This window comes from Desmodus rotundus, chromosome 2 (assembly GCF_022682495.2).
Source record: "Desmodus rotundus isolate HL8 chromosome 2, HLdesRot8A.1, whole genome shotgun sequence".
Lineage (NCBI taxonomy): Eukaryota > Metazoa > Chordata > Mammalia > Chiroptera > Phyllostomidae > Desmodus > Desmodus rotundus.
The window spans coordinates 92,517,971-92,534,730 of NC_071388.1; the positions used below are offsets into that span (position 1 = coordinate 92,517,971).

Sequence of the window (16,760 nt, forward strand, 5' to 3'; positions counted from 1 at the left end):
AGGTAGTTTATTTGAATAACCATGAAAAGTTAAAAATAAATCATTAGTAAGGTTAAAAGAGGGGGATAAAATAAAAATATTGACTGCTAACAAGGAAGTTAAGAAAGGAGATATGGAAAACATAAAACCAATAGAAAAAGTAGAAAAATACAGCAAGATGAAAGAATTGAACACACAAATATTACTAATTGCAATTAATTTAAATTGAGTACATATTGCACCTGAAAGACAAATACTATCAGACTGCAAGTTACAAGTACTGTAAGAACAATATGCTGTCCACAAGAAACACACATTAAATATAAGTACACAGAAAACTTGAAAATAAGAGGATGAAAAATTACCCATCAAACTAAATTTTCTTTTGTAAAGAGAGTATAGCAACATATTATAATACCAGCCTAAGTATAATTTAAGACAAGATACAGGACAAGAAGTTTGTTTAACAGTAAGAGATCCTAGGTAATCTACTAGGAAGACATAACAATTCTAAGTCTGTACACAATAATATAACCTTAAAAAGGAAAAAACGACTGGACTAAAAGGAGAAATAGACACAACCTCAATCATAATAAGAAATTTTAACATGTGTCTCTCAGTAAATAATAAAATATGAAGGTACAAAATCAAAAGGTAAATAAAAGATTTGAGCACCAAGATTTAACAATTTGATCTAATGGATATTTATGAATCCTGTATCCAACAACTACAAAATATACATTATTTATAAGTACCCACAGAACATTTATAAAAACTGTTCTATTGAGATTATAAAGCAATTCTCAATAAATATCAAAGTATTTAAATCACATAGTGTACATTCTCTGACCATATTTAGTGAAACTCAAAATCAAAAATAAAATATTAATCACAAAATACCCCAAATATTGTTAAATAAATAAACAGAATTTTAAAATCCAAAAATTATTTTGTGGAAAGCCAAATAAAAGCAATAATCCTCTAGAAATAAGATTTTAAAATGAAGAGGAAAATGCACAAATAACCTTAGAAGTAATGAAAAATGAGGCATTCCTATAGATGATACAGACATTATTAAAATAATAACAGGATATAGGTGAACAATTTCACAATGAAAATTTTGAAAATTTAAATGAAGAGGTGGTTATTACCTAGATGATGAAAGGATACGAACAAATTAACATCAATAAACTAAAAAATTAAACAAAATCAATAAATCTCTAGAAAAAGTCAACTTACATAAATGAACAGAAGAATAAGTGAAAAGACTGAATAGTTGTATATCTGCCACAAATAGCTTAACAGGTCACTTCTTTCAAATATAAAAGAAAACGATCATGCACAAACTCACAATCTTCCAAGGGTAGAAAAAGAGGAAAACTTTCCAATTCATTATATGAGAATAGTAGAATTATGTGACTAAAACCTAATAAGGATCTTAAAAATAAATATTACAGGCCAATTTATCTTTTGAATTTACACAGAAATATATTTAAAAAATATTAGCAAACTCAATTCAGTTCCCGATTTTCTGATAACACATCAACACCAAGCTCAGTTTGCTCTAAGACTGCAAGGGTGAATTCACATTTAAAACAAATAGTTGAATTTACCATGCTAACATATTAAAGGAAAAAAATGTGTATGATTTTAATGGATCCATAAAAGTATGTGATAAAATTCAATACACCTTCATGATTTAAACACACACATACACACATAACCAACTCAGCAAACTGAGGAATCAAGAGGAACTACTTGAATATGATAAGAGGGCATTTACAATTTAAAAAGGAAAATCTAGAGCAAACATGATTCTATTCAGTACTGTACTAGAGGTCCTACATAATGTAACAAGTCAAGAAGTAAAAATCAAAGAGAATGCCCTGGCTGGTGTATCTCAGTGGATTGAGCATTGGCCTGTGAAGCAAAAGGTCGCCGGTTCGATTCCCAGTTAGGACACATGCCTGGGTTTTGGGCCAGGTTCCCCAGTGAGGGGTACGCAACAGGCAACCACACATTGATGTTTTCCTCCCTCTCTTTCTCCTTCCCTTCCCCTCCATATAAAAATCAATAAATAAACTCTTTTAAAAAGAAAAAAATTAAAGAGAGTCTCAAACAAGATGGATACAAAGAGGCGCACTCCAAGGCACATCATAATTAAAATGCCAAGGGTTAAAGATAAGGAGAGAATCTTAAATGCAACAAGACAAAGGCAGTTAGTTAACTACACAGGAGTTCCCACAAGACTGTCAGCTGATTTTTCAAAAGAAACCTTGCAGGCTAGAAGGGACTGGCAAGAAATATTCAAAGTCATGAAAAGCAGGGACCTACAGCCAAGATTGCTCTACCCAGCAAAGATAACATTTAAAATCAAAGGGTAGATAAGCAGCTTCCCAGACAAGAAAAAACTAAAGGAGTTCAACAACACCAAATCATTATTATATGAAATGTTAAAGGGACTTAAGGGAAAAAAGATAAAAAATAGGAACAATAAAATGGCAATATATACGTATCTACCAACAACTGAATTTAAAAAACAAAATATGCAAACAAGAAGAACAGAGACAGAATCATGGATACACAGAGGGTTTTAATGATTGCCAGATGGGAAAGTGTGCAGGGAAAGGTGAAGAAGTGAGGGGATTAAGAAGTATCCAGAATAGCCAGGGGGATGTAAGGTACAGCATAGGAAATAGAGAAGCTAAAGAACTTATACTGCATGACCATGGACATGAACAATGGTGTGGGGATTACCTGAAGGAGTAAGGAGGTGCTGGGTGGAATGGGTCAAAGGGGGGAAAATTGGGGCAACTATAATAGCATAATCAATAAAATATAATTTAAGAACATTATATGGAGAGCACAAGCTTCCAGTTATAAAAATAAATTATGGGGATATAACATAACAATATTGTATTGTACATATGAAAGTTGCTGAGCAAGTTAATCTTAAATTTTCTCACACAAAAAAAGAAATGGTAATTATGTGTGGTAATGGAGGTATTAAACAACCCTACTATAGTAATCATTTCAAGGATATTAAATCATTACATTGTACCCTTCCTTTACACTTGCACAATGTTATATGTCAATTATATTTCAATAAAGCTACAAAACAAAAGATATATGAAGTTGAAAGTTAGAAATAAAAATGTAGTTATTCACAGAACACATGATTGTGTTCCTAAATACTCCAAAACAAACCATAGAATCTCACAGAATTAATAAATGAATTTAGCAAGATCCCCGGCTATAAGGTGAATAAATATAGATAAATCAGTTGTATTCTTATATACTAGTAACAGGCATTTTAAAAAAGAAACTTAAAACACTACCCTTTACAAAATCCTAAAATAAAATTGAATACAAGGAATAAATCAAACAAAAAAATGCAAGTCCTCTGTATGGAAAACTACAAAATACTGAGAGAAATTAAAGAAGACTAAAATAAGTGGTAAATACAATGCCTTTATAGATTAGATATCAGTTTTTCCAAAATATAATTGCAATCAAAATCCCAGAAAATTCCATTTTGTGGATACTGACAAGTAGATTCCACAAAGTAGATGGATGCAAAGAGGCCCACTCCAAGGCAAATCATAATGAAAATGCCAAAGGTTAAAGATAAAGAGAGAATCTTAAAAGTGCTTATAAAATAAACACTAATACTCAGAGTAGAAACTGGTAAAATCATTTTGGAAACTTTTGGGAATATCTACTAAAGCCAAACATAGGTATATTGTCAATGTCACCCTTGGTATATATCCCACAGAAATACTTAGACGTGTACAACAAAACATGCACTGGAATGTCCACTATTCATAATGGGCCTGAACTGTAAACAACAAACATCCTTCTACTGGAGAAGAGCTTAAAATGAAATTGTGATATATTCATACACTGGAATACTCAAGCATTAAAGAGTATTTTAAAATCTGCAACCACAGAGATGCAATACAACATGAATAAATCCCACAAACGTAAGTAAAAAAAAGATATATCATGTGATTCTACTTACATATTATTCAAAAATAGTCAATACTTATCTATTGTATTAGAAGTCATGATAGTATCATCCTGGGGACGTAGAAGTGGGAAGAGAGAGAAAGGGACCTCTGTTATGGTAATGCTTGGTTTCTCGGTCTGGGTGCTGTTTACATGGCTATGTTGACTTTTGGAAAATTCACTTGGATGTATACTTATGATTTCTGCTCTTTTTTATATGTATGTTTTATTGTAGTAAAACATTTCATTAAAAATATCTTAAAATATAGTTGTGGTCCCAAGAGGGTTGGTAAACTCTCACTGCTTTCATTTCTCTCTCTGTCCTCTCACAACTTGGCCCCTGGGCACAGTGACAGAAATGTGCATCAGAGTGCAGTAAATAAAGCCACAGTTTGTTGGCTGGAGGAAAGCTTCACAAAGGGAAGCTCTAGGGAACAAAGTGATTATCAGTGATATCAAGGGAGAAGAGAGCTTAAGAAAGTAACCCCATAAAGCTATGAAATTTTGGGATCATCCTGAGCTGCACGAATTAACAGACCAGTGCCTGTAGATCCAAGACTGGCCACTGCTGCACATGCAGGAGGGATCTGGAAAGCACTGAAAATAAAATTGGCATTGGAACCACAGAAGGCGGCTTTTAACTTACCACCCGAACCTAACCAAATCATTTGACTGCCAAAATAAAAATATCAACATTCTCCATAAAATTTAAGCAAGACTCAAAACCTCAAAACATGTGTAAAAAGTCCAGTTAACAACCAAAATTACTAAGCATATGAAGAACCAGGAAAATCTCAACTCATATGACAAAAGATAATTAACACTCACAAACAACGAAATGAGATAGCTGTTGAAATTGTGTGACCAATATTTTAAATTTGTTATTATAAAATTGTTCCAACAAGGAGCAGTCTTAAAATATAAAATAAATAAGTAGCAACAAATCACTGTATGCTCTCAATACAATGAAGATGACAAAGACAAGAGTCAGTGAACTGGAAGATAGAGTGAATGAAAGTATCCAATATAACAAAGTGGACAAATAAAAGGGGTTCAAAGACTTGTAAAACAAGAACAAGAAGTCTGGCATTCATGTCATCAGACTATCAGAAGGAAAGAAGAAAGCATAGTGTGCTAAAAAAAAATCTGAATAAATAATGGCTGAAAATTTCCCGTTTTGTGCAATACATAAACCTACATATTCAAAAAGTATAGCAAGCTCCAAACAGGATAACAAAAATAATCCATGTCCAGAAACATCAAAAGTAAGTTGTGGAGACTAAAGATAAGAAATAATATCTTGAAAGCATCCAGAGGAAATCACACATTAGAGGAACAATAATTCAAATGAGTGTGGATTTCTCAACAGAAACCACAGAAGCCAGAAGGAAATGACACACCTTTTTTAAAGTGCTGAAAGAAAACAACTGTCAACAAAGAATTCTATATCCAGTAAAAACTATCTTTACAGAACGAAATAAAGACCTTGTCAGATAAGAAAGAACTAAAAAATAAAAACCTGTTGCCAGGAGAACTTCTCCAAAAGAATTGATAAAGGAAGTTTCCCGAACAGAAGAAAACATTATACATCAAGAATAAAGAAAAAACAACAGAAATGATAAGCATATGAGTAAACACAATAAACTATTCTCCTCTTGAGTTCTTTAAAATATCTCTGACAGTTGAAAGCAAAAATTATAACATCTGATGGATTTTCAATGCACATAGATATATGACAACAATAATGCAAACCTGGGAGTATGAGAAAACTTATATGGTGGCAACATTTCTACATTCCACTTGAAGTGATAAAATACTGATTCTGAAAATACTATGAAAAGTATGTATATTGTAAATCTTAGAATAAGCCCTAAAAAACTATCCAAAAATATACAGTCAAAAGCACAACAGACAAATTAAAATGGAGTACTAAAAAATGTTCAAATCATGTCAAACAAAGCAGAAAATGGGAAATGGAGGAATGGAAAACATAGGGAACAAACAGGAAACAAAATATAAAATGGTACACAAATCCAAACATATTAATAATTACACTAAATATAAATGTAATTACTTATACACACACATTCTGTTTTTTATAAAATATTTTATCTATCTTTAGAGAGAGGGGAAGGGAGGAAGAGATACATTGATTGGTTGCCTCTCACACAGCCCCAACTGGGGACCTGGCCCTCACACCAGGCATGTGCACTGGGAATCAAACCAGAAACCTTTTGGTTCGCAGGCTGGCACTCAACCCACTGAGCCATACCAGCCAGGGCACATTCTTAAAAGTTCCTAGAGCCATGTATGCTAAGAAAGAAGGAAAAGCAATACAGTAGTATGGATTAACAAGAGGGCCCTATCTTAAGACAGAATGATCTCAAAAAGCTGCATTAGAGAGGTATCATTAAATCTTAGACTATCGAGTCAAGAAGAACCCACTCAATGAAGGAGAGTTTGAGTGCCAGTTTCAGCATACTTCAATGAGAACAATGCAAGTGAAAGTTGTAGTCACAGGTCTCTTCCAAAGTTAGAAGATTGTGGTACCTCAAGTGCATTCATCAGGAAATACACTATGAGAAGCCAATCACTCCCTCAGGGGAGTAACAGAGGAATAGAAAATTTCACTAGGTTCTGGCTGGAACAACATCTTGTGAAGCTAGGTAGATCCCACCCTGCCCTGGCTGATACTGGGGAACAGGGAAAACAATGGTTCCTTCACTTGCAACTGCCATTTCTGCTAACAAACCTCCTCTGCCACAAAAAGGCTGCTAGTCATTCCTAAGGAAACCACTTTTACCATGGCTGCCAAGTGGAAGTCTGATATTCCACTTTATCCCACACAACTGTCCCACTGGAGCAGGTGGGTCCTGATGTGAACAGTACTACTGCCACTATGGTTACTTAGAAGCTGGAGATGAAGCATTCACCCCCTCACCAGCTCAGGGTAACCAACACAATGAGCCACTCCATGCCTGTGCATTAATTCTAACAACTCCAGCTCCAGAGACTCCTGGGTAAGTTCCTAAATTGCAGTAGCCAGCGCTAAACTAGGTCTGCCTCCTATATCTTTCTGGACACTCTAACTAAAAGTCAGACATATCCATGTACCAAGTGACTGAGGACCAATATAAACAAGACACAGTCTCCTGAATTCTGTTGATAGAGCTCACCCAGGATCTTATTTCTTTTTCTCTCCACATGGCTTTGCTTTATAATCTTTGCTATCCTTTGCTATAATCCTTTGCTATCCTAATCCTTGACTTGAACTCACTTGTTTTCGTACTTTGTGCTTGTCTTTTGATTTTGGCTTCACTGACTTAATGACACTCTACAAAGACTTAACAAAACAAAACATCACTTTCTTTTCACACTGTCAAACTCAAATAAGAGAAGTTCTGTACTTAACCCTGAAATCATCCACAGAGATGTTTTCTAGGTAAGGCTTTTAACACCGTAAGGGAAAGTTAGGGCCCTGCTAAGTCACCATCTTCAAATAAGAAGTGATGGCTCCAAAAAAGGAATGAGAAAAGTAACTGTCACTCCATCTCTGACTTCAGCTTTCTAGGATTTCTGTTTTTCTGGGTAAAGTTGGACAAAATATTGGTGGGAAGGGGATACACTTTATTTTGATTTGTTTGGAAAGAAACAGGCTTATTTCCATGAGTGGAAAAATACCTAAGAGAGGATTCTAATAAAAGTGAAACAGGAAAGGGCAAATGGTGTGGTACACTAAGTCTAATTGTTTAAATTCATTGCAAAGGTTGGTGCCAAATACTGTCGGTTTTATGTTATGCATAGATCTAAAATATCCATTTATCATGCTAAAGATTTAATACTAACTGTGGTCTACTACTGAAAAAAAGACCCATATCTCTGAACAACCATCCATATTGACACAAGTGCACATAAATGCTAACCAAACTCAGCTCATAGGAAGAGATGGTTGTAATCTCCCCCAAATATAAATATATTATATATTACTCAAGGAATTCTGCAATTGTCAGTGGGTCAACAAAAACAAAAGCAAAGGATGAAAGTCATTCTAGGCCTTCTCAGTCAAACAGGTGGATACAAACTAATGAAAATAGCACATGGACCAGGAAGATAACAGCAGAAAATTGACCATACTCAGCTCACCTCTATGTTACTAAATCCTATGCTGAAGGTTTTCTGAGGACTTAAGATACAAGAGCAGGTATCCTAGAAATAGCCAAATAATGATCCTCTATTATGAAGACATACTGAAATCACAAGGGAAGACTTTTCAAATTAGCATTTCCCTCCCTCAGCTGAAAACTGATTTTAAATTGGTATAATAACTTCAGGTGAAGGACATGAAGAAAGTTAAGGTATAATGGTAGGCTTGCCATCAGCCAACTATGCCCTTAAAAGTATTCTGAAGAGCCAATATTCTGAGAAGCCAATAATCTTGGTTAATTTTATTCGGCTATGATAAACTGGACACTGTACCAAACTATGCAGGTTACTTCACTCTGCATCTGCCTCAGTCAACAGCATGCAAAGGAGAGACCCAATGTGCCAAGTCACCATCTCACAGCTCAGGGATAACTCACTTTGACAGGATGAGCAGAGTGTTTTAATCTCACCTCATTGATCCCTGTTGATTTTAACATAATACCACATGGTTCCTAATATGCACCACAGAGGTAACTTTGAGTCTTTGGATCCAAATGCTGTGAGTGAGCTGGTAAAGTGTTCTCTGTGTCCCTTTCCTCACCGGCATGGCAACAGAGGGCAAAGGTGGTAGTTAGGCTTTGTACTTAGACTGCTGACACATGAGACAAAGGCCTCTCCCCCCCAAAATTTGGACCATAGTCACACATGCAAGTTTTGAACTCTGCTTAATGTAAAAGGAAACTGAGTCATATTAGAGGCAATTAACTCCTCAGTCATTTTGTCTTTTATCCTGTACTCATCAGGACATCTGAAGATCTCTAAAACATTGTTTTTCAAACTGCAGGGTATACTATTAGTGGTCTTGAAATTAACACAGTGGGCTGTAGACCTCAAAAGAAAAAAAGGATAAGGTAGCATAGGATAAAATGGGATAGAGTGAGATAAAATCAGATATAATGAAAAGTTTTTGTAGGCTTCACTCAATCGCCCTCAGAAAGGGCAATTATTGTGAAATTTTTGTTTTAGTTTCACATATCTGCATAAGTATACTAGGTCATGATTTAAATGGATTTATTTCTGTGGATTATGAAAATGTGTTTGAAAACTACTGCCATAAAGGATACCTACTGCATAAATAGCATTTCTCTACAAGAATGCTCTTGGCTTTGGGAGCTGGTCAAGTGCCCTTTCTAAGGAATCAGCCCACATAGTGCAGTACTTAAAGTCATGTCTTTCCTCTGTGTACTAAATTCCAATAGTGCTTTTTGTTCACTGTAACAACCATACATTTATTTACAAATGCTACCTGGGAGATCATATCAACCTCTATAAAGAAAATGAATCCACCAACATAAGGTCACTAGTTCAATTCATACCTGATGAGAAACAAGTGGTTCCAATAATCCTTGTGTACCCAGAGCTTGACCTTCAATAGAAATTGCTTTCTAGGCCCTTCTGTCTGGTGTATACACTCCTCTTATGTGCTAATTACTTATTCTACAAATTAAGTTTTCTGTTTGGAACACCCATCAATCTGAAAATAAATTCATTAGCAAAATGAAATGAAACGGATACAACATATATTATGTTAATGGAGTTCCTATCATGTCACTCCCCACACAATGTACTAAAAATGGACTCATCTTTATTTGAGTGTCTCCACACAAAAGTTTGTGATTTTCATTAAAAAGCACTTCAGAAGTGAGCTTTTCCTTAAAACTGCAAAGATAATTATAAAGGTCCTTTTTAAAGGCTAACCATTAGGAATTTTCACTATCAATGTATATCAACTGAGTATTTACTCTTTGGAGGATCCTCTATTCTACAAGATTAAAAAAGAAAACCATGGTTTCTGGTCTAAAGAATTTATATTGCAGTACTTTTAGCGTTTAGATATTTCTTATTTCCTATGATTTACTTTGTGTGATACTGACAAAGAGCTCATAATGTTTCACCTGCTATACTTATCCACAGAATCTGGGAACAGTAAAATATATAAAATTTTAGAAAATTAGATTATGAACTTCTGGTCTAGATGGCAGCATAGGTAAAGACGGATTGTTTCCTTGCACAACCATATCAAAATTGCAACTAAATTATAGAACAATTACCACTCAGAACAGCAGACATCGAGTTGACTGGAAGTCTGAAAACTATGGAATTAAAGAAATTACATCCATCCAGACTGATAGGAAGGGAGGATATGCCAAATGGGCTGGTCCCACATACCCATGTGGTGAACGAAAATTCAAGAGGGATATCTCAGGAGTGAGGAGTCCCAGTGCCACACCAAGCAACCCCCAGCCCAGTGTTCCAGTACCAGGAAGATAAATCCCCGTAACTTCTGGCTGCAAAAAACCAGCAGGGATTGAATCACTGGAAGAAACTTCAGTGTCCTAAGGAATTCCCCTTGAAGAACCCACACATGAACTTGGACTCACTCCCTCTGAGCTCCAGCACCAGGGCAGCAGCTTAAAAGGCACCAGAGGCATACAGGGAGGACTGAAGTGTCTGCAATCAAGGTGAGACTGGGGGCAGGCTTTGTCTCAGACAGAAAAGTGGGCAAGGCATAGAGCCAGCAGGGGGGTGCCATATCAGAGACTCTATCAACCTGGCTAACACTGTTTGCCTCACCCTGGAGATCCCCTGAGGCTCCATCCCACCAAACTTACAGATGTTAACAGTAGCTTTTGTCTTAGATCAAGCTTCACAACTTCCTAAGTCCTTTCAAATAAGCAACTGCTGACCTCAGTGAGCCCCCATACCTCTTGCTAGCGGCCCCAGGCACAGCACTAGCAGCAGCTAGCCTAGATTCACAACTTGGCTTTGCCTGGGAATCTCCAAGCCCAGCATAAGTACTAGCCATCTCAGACTGCTCTATAGCTCAGGCAGGGTGGCCCAGGGCAAAGCACAAGTGGGGGTTGACCTTGGTCTGAACCATCCAGGGAATTCCCAGACCTGCACACCAAATGGACAGCTACAGACCACATCAGAGCACCACCACCCTGCCCCTGCACATCTGATCCTCCATGGAGGACAGAAGTTGGTTGTAAGTGGTCACAGCCAATCCTTGCAACTAACTGGCCTGGGAAAATCCCTCCCATTGATCTGCCAACAGCAACCAAGGTCCAACTACAAGAGGAGGATGTACTCAGCCCACACAAATGGCACACCTTGAATACCCAGCTTAGGTGATAGGGGAGGCTGTGCCACTGGACCCTGTAGGACACCTACTACATTAGGACACACTACCAAGGCACAGAGTCAAAGCAGCTCTACCTAATATATAGAAACAAACTCAGGGAGGCTGCCAAAATGAGGAGACAAAGAAACATGGCCCAAATGAAAGAATAAATCAAAACTCCAGAAAAAGAACTATACAAAATGGAGATAAGCAATCTATCAGATGCAGAGTTCAATACCCTGGTTATTAGGATACTCAAGGAACTTAGTGAAGACCTCAGCAGCATAAAAAAGATCTAGTCAGAAGTGAAGGATACACTAATTGAAATAAAGAACAGTTCACAGGAAAACAACAGTAGAGTGGAGGAAGCCAACAATCAAATCAATCATTTGAAACATAAGGAGGCAAAAAACAACCAATCAGAACAAGAAGAAAAAAGAATTAAAAAAAAAACAAGGATAGTGTAAGCAGCCTCTGGGACAACTTCAAGTATCCCAACATTTGCATCACATGGGTGCCAGCAGGAGAAGAGAAACAGCAAGAAATTGGAAGTCTCTTTGAAAAAATAATGAAAGAAAACTTCCCTAATTTGGTGAAGGAAATAGACATGCAGGTCCAGGAAGAATAGAAAGTCCCAAACAAGATGAATGCAAAGAGACCCACTCCAAGACACATCATAATTAAAATGCCAAAGGTTAAGGATAAAGAGAAAATCCTAAAAGCATCAAGAGAAAAGCAGTTAATTACCTACAAAGGAGTTCCCACAAGGCTGTCAGCTGATTTCTCAAAGGAAATTTTGCAGCCTAGAAGGGATTGGCAAGATATATTCAGTCATGAAAAGCAGGGACCTACAGCCAAGACTGCTCTACCCAGCAAAGCTATCATTTAGAATCAAGAGCTATCATTTAGAATCAAAGATAAACAGCTTTTCAGACAAGAAAAATCTACAGGAGTTCATATCACCAAACTATTATTATATGAAATGTTAAAGGGACTTATTTAAGAAAAATAAGAACAAAACTACGAACAATAAAATGGTAATAAATACATGCCTGTCAACAATTGAATCTAAAAAACAAACTAAGTAAACAAGGACAGAAACAGAATCATGGATAGGGAAAGGATTTTCATGGTTGCCAGATGGGAGGACGTGTGAGGGAATGGGTAAAGAGGTAAGGAGATTAAGAAGTACAAATAGGTAGTTACAGAATAGCTACAAGGATGTAAATTACAGTATAAGAAATGGAGTATCAAAGAACTTATACACATGACCCATGGACATGAACGATGGTGTGGGATTGCCTGAGGGAGTGGGGGTGCTGGGGCAAAGGGCAAAAATTCAGACAACTGTAATAGCATAATCAATAAAATATAATAAATAAGTAAATAAAACTTTAAAAATGAAGATAAAATCACTGTTAGCTTCCTATTGGAGCACAATATTTACACTTGCACTTGAGTGGGGGAATTTTTCTTATTCAGAGAAGAATAAAGTCTTTACCATATAGATTTTTAAACACATTAACATAGTTATTTGTTGCAATTTGAAATAATAAACATTTTAAAGATACATAAAATAGTCTGAATTTATAAGTTATCCAGAAATGGTAACACTACATTTAAGTTTTTCACAAACTCTCCCATTTCTGACTAGCATGGGACCAAATGATGTAAACTAAGAATTAAGGAGACCCAAAATTAAAAATCACAAATACTCTGAATTACTCACTTATTTTCCTTCCAGAACTCCAAGTGGAAGTGAACTGTTCTCTCACTTCCCCTAAGGAGCACCAATGGGCAATTAGAGTTGCACAAGCAAATCTTAAAGGAGTGTTTTTAAAACACAAAACGACACAGGTTGCTCAAGGCTTACCTTCAAACATTTTATTGGATAACATGTCAAGAATAAAAACATGAACATAAAGGGAGAGTAAAGTAGAAAAGGAGAATATCATACTGTAATTTTAAATGATAAAATAAGAAAATCTGAGAGACGGCCCATTTATTTTTAAATTCAGTAAAGACCACATAGTATAAGACCAGGGTGGGGATGGGGAGAATTCAGGTAAACTGTACATTTCAAGTGTTTAGTAATAATTATCTAAAAGGAGAAGAAAATCCTTTAGATATTGGGTAAGGTAAATACAGAAATAAGAACAGCACTGGCTGGTGTGGCTCAATGGGTTGAGCACTAGCCTGAGAACCAAAGGGTCGCAGGTTTGATTCCCACTTAGGGCACATGCCTGGGTTGTGGGCCAGGTCCCCAGTAGGGGTATGCGAGAGGCAACTACACATTGATGTTTCTTTCCCTCTTTTTCTCCCTCCCTTTCCCTCTGTCTAAAAATAAATAACATCTTAAAAAAAAAAGAAAGAAAGAAAGAAGAACAATGAGGCCCAATTTGCAAGGGATACCAACAAAACCAGCGAGATTTTAAAAAATTATTGTGTTATTTGTTTGCTTGTTTTTTATATGTCAAGGGTTATCAACTAGTAATAAGTAGGAAAACTTAAAGATTAGCTTTATTAAACTATAATGAAAAATATATATACACATACACACACATACTAGGAAAATGTTAAGTAGATTCCCATGCCTTCAATATATTGTGAAGCACACAAATTAGGAAGCTGTAGACTCAAAGTAGTGATAAAGACAATGGTTATTCTAAAATTAATAAGCTAGATGTAAATGAATCACTAGCATCACATTGGTGCTGATTAATAATAAAATTGCACCCTGAATTATCTCATTAATCTGTCCTTGAAGTGGACATTTTCCTGGAGTACTGAAAGTACATTAGTAATGTGACCCAATAACAAAAAAGGGTAGAAACAGCTTGGTAACCAAAGATAAATAAGGGGACTGTGTATAAAAGGATAAGATTTCTCAAAAACTAAAGTCTCACTTTGTTCATTACTCTGGGCTTCTTGTAGGGTTAAACATCTATTAATGCAGTAACCAGAATACAGAAAAAGCCTTTTCATAAAATTTCATAGCAAAAAAATGTGCAAAGACATTTTAAGTAAACATGGAATTAGGAATATATTCTATAAGCATGGAATTATTGTAGATGCAGGAAGCAAAGTGTGAAGTACAGATGTGGAAAGTAAATATTTTTATAAACTTTGGACTATGGAATTCAAAGTGTCATCTGCACATCCTTTACATTTCACTATCTTCTTCAGGTATTAAATTATCAAACCACAGTATCACAGAATCCTAACGAGCTGGATGACTACCTATATACTAAATATTAATAAGCAGACTCAAGGACAATTAATAATTGCCCAAGGTTAAAACATAAACATCAGAAATATTTTATAAGATGTTCAAATTAGAACCAAAGTTACCATATGAGTTCCCCAGTAGGCATGTGTTGAGTATTAAAAATCACTATTAATAAAAAATATAAGACTAGGTACTTAAATATCACTTTGAAACATAGTCCCCCCAAAAGAAACTTAAATTATAGTACATTCTCTGAAAACATGTCAATTGTGGTGATTATGAAGATGTCCAAAATGCTTGGCATCAACAGAAGTGCTTTGGACCCCGTCTCGACAATCTCCAACATTTAATAGCTGCATATGGAAGAATATGCTTGCAAAGAATATGTCAGGGGAATAACAATGGACATAGGAAGAACACCAGGAGAGCATGATGCCATGGAAAATAATGGCAGAAAACATTTCAAAAAGGAAGAAGTGGAAAGCAAGATAAAAAATGTTCAATGAGATCGCAGTAAGAGTTTGATAAAGTGATAGAGGTCTTCAAAATTAATTGGTTTGGCCAAGAAGTCCATATGTTTTTTTCCATAAAATGAAAGACACATCTTTCAATTTCACCAATAACTTTAATGATTTGGATATTTTGAGTATATCGGCTATCTCCCACATGATATGACGTTGATTGTTCTCAATTAATATCTCAATTTGGCTGCTATCAACTTCAACTGATCTACAGGACGTGGAGCATCATCCAGAGAGAAATCTCTAGCAGGAAACTTCGCAAACCACTTTTAACATGTTAGATCAGTCAGAGCACCTTCTCCATACACTGTACAAATCTTTTTTGCGTTTCAGTTGCATTTTTACCTTTCTTGATAAATAAAGGATAAAACATCAAAATTGCTGTGTATTTTCTTCCATCTCCAAATGGCAGCCTTTTTTCTTTCTGAGGGCTTATGTTATTTGGGTGTTTTGTTTGTTTTTCACTGAACTCCAGAACTCAGAGTCATTACATAAAAAAGGAAGATTATGATGAGGTAGAGGAAAAATCTGTGATTATAAAATCTCTATTTTATTTCCTACATTTAAACTTTAGAAGATTAAAAGTAGCAAAATTGTCAATTGGTCAAACTGTTTCTAGTATCTTTGGCTCTTAGATAAGTACCTAAACAAATAATTATCAAAGTTGAGGGAGGATAATTTGAAAAGATCCCACAGGTGGTAATTTTAATCTCACTTGCTCCACTTTCAGAATCATTATTCTCATTCAACAGTTGATGTGTTGCAGCTGTAGTGGCTCATGACTTACCTAATTTCTTTCGAATAGTATTGTATTATTTTTATTCTTTAGACTTCGAATTTTATTCCAAGCTATAGACAAAACAAATACATGCAAAGTGGTCAGTCTCTGGAAATACAGGTCCTGTGATTTTAAGAGGAAATTCATTATTACCCATAATCATGTTCTTATCACCATAATTCCCAGCCACACCTGTCACAAGCCTGGGAGGAAGACCTCAAAAGAATTTACTTAAGAGCTGTCCAGTTTTAGGATGAAAAATAAAAGGTATCAGGCTATAGACCTTGCAGCACTTCTGCACTGTGGTTTAATCAGAGACTTTCCAAAAGTCTAAAGATGATTATCCATCTTTTAAAAAAAGAAAAAGAAAAAGAAAAACTTCTAGCTAGCTAGCTTTGTAAACCAAGGGAAAAATAATTATCTTAAGAGATGCCTTGTGGGTTGGTCATTGTTTCACATGATAAAACAAGAAGACTAGGGTGCAAGTCTGGTTGGATCATTCTAATTGTTCCAACTGATGAATCTTCTTCAAGAAAGTCAGCTCCATTTCTGTTTTTAAAAATCTAGTGTCTGAAATAGTGCAACTAAAGACAACCTTCCCATTATTTTCATTTAAGAGGAAACCCTACAGTAAGAGCTTCCCAAAATGTCAAATAGTTGTCTCATAACAGGGCTTCTTTGTTCATTTACTATTTCTTTTCTGATATGTGCAGATAATAAAAGTTCATGTAAAACTAAAGGTAATGTGGAGCAGAAGCCAACACTAATTCTGGATATATGCATCTGATTCATAAGAGTGCCACTGTTATGGTTATTTTGTAATGTCATGATTGTTACAACAACCCAAGATAGAAGTACTCTTACTCTCACTGTTTTTATTCATCCTCTGTCACCCAGCCAGTTTTTGAATTTTCTATC

The 16,760-nt window shown here is 35.6% G+C and overlaps 1 protein-coding gene across 20 annotated transcripts in view; it reads right to left on the reverse strand.

Moving 5' to 3' along the window:
• The window catches only part of ZBTB20 (zinc finger and BTB domain containing 20), an 830,054-nt gene that overhangs the window by 631,992 nt on the left and 181,302 nt on the right, over positions 1–16,760 (reverse strand). For 3 of the 20 annotated variants that reach the window (XM_071220625.1, XM_053918375.2, XM_071220622.1), the window contains exon 2: positions 15,852–15,913. The exons of the other annotated variants lie outside the window; for them this stretch is intronic. The gene's annotated coding sequence lies outside the window, so the exon portion shown is untranslated. The remainder of the gene's footprint in view (positions 1–15,851; positions 15,914–16,760) is intronic. 20 annotated transcript variants of the gene reach the window in all.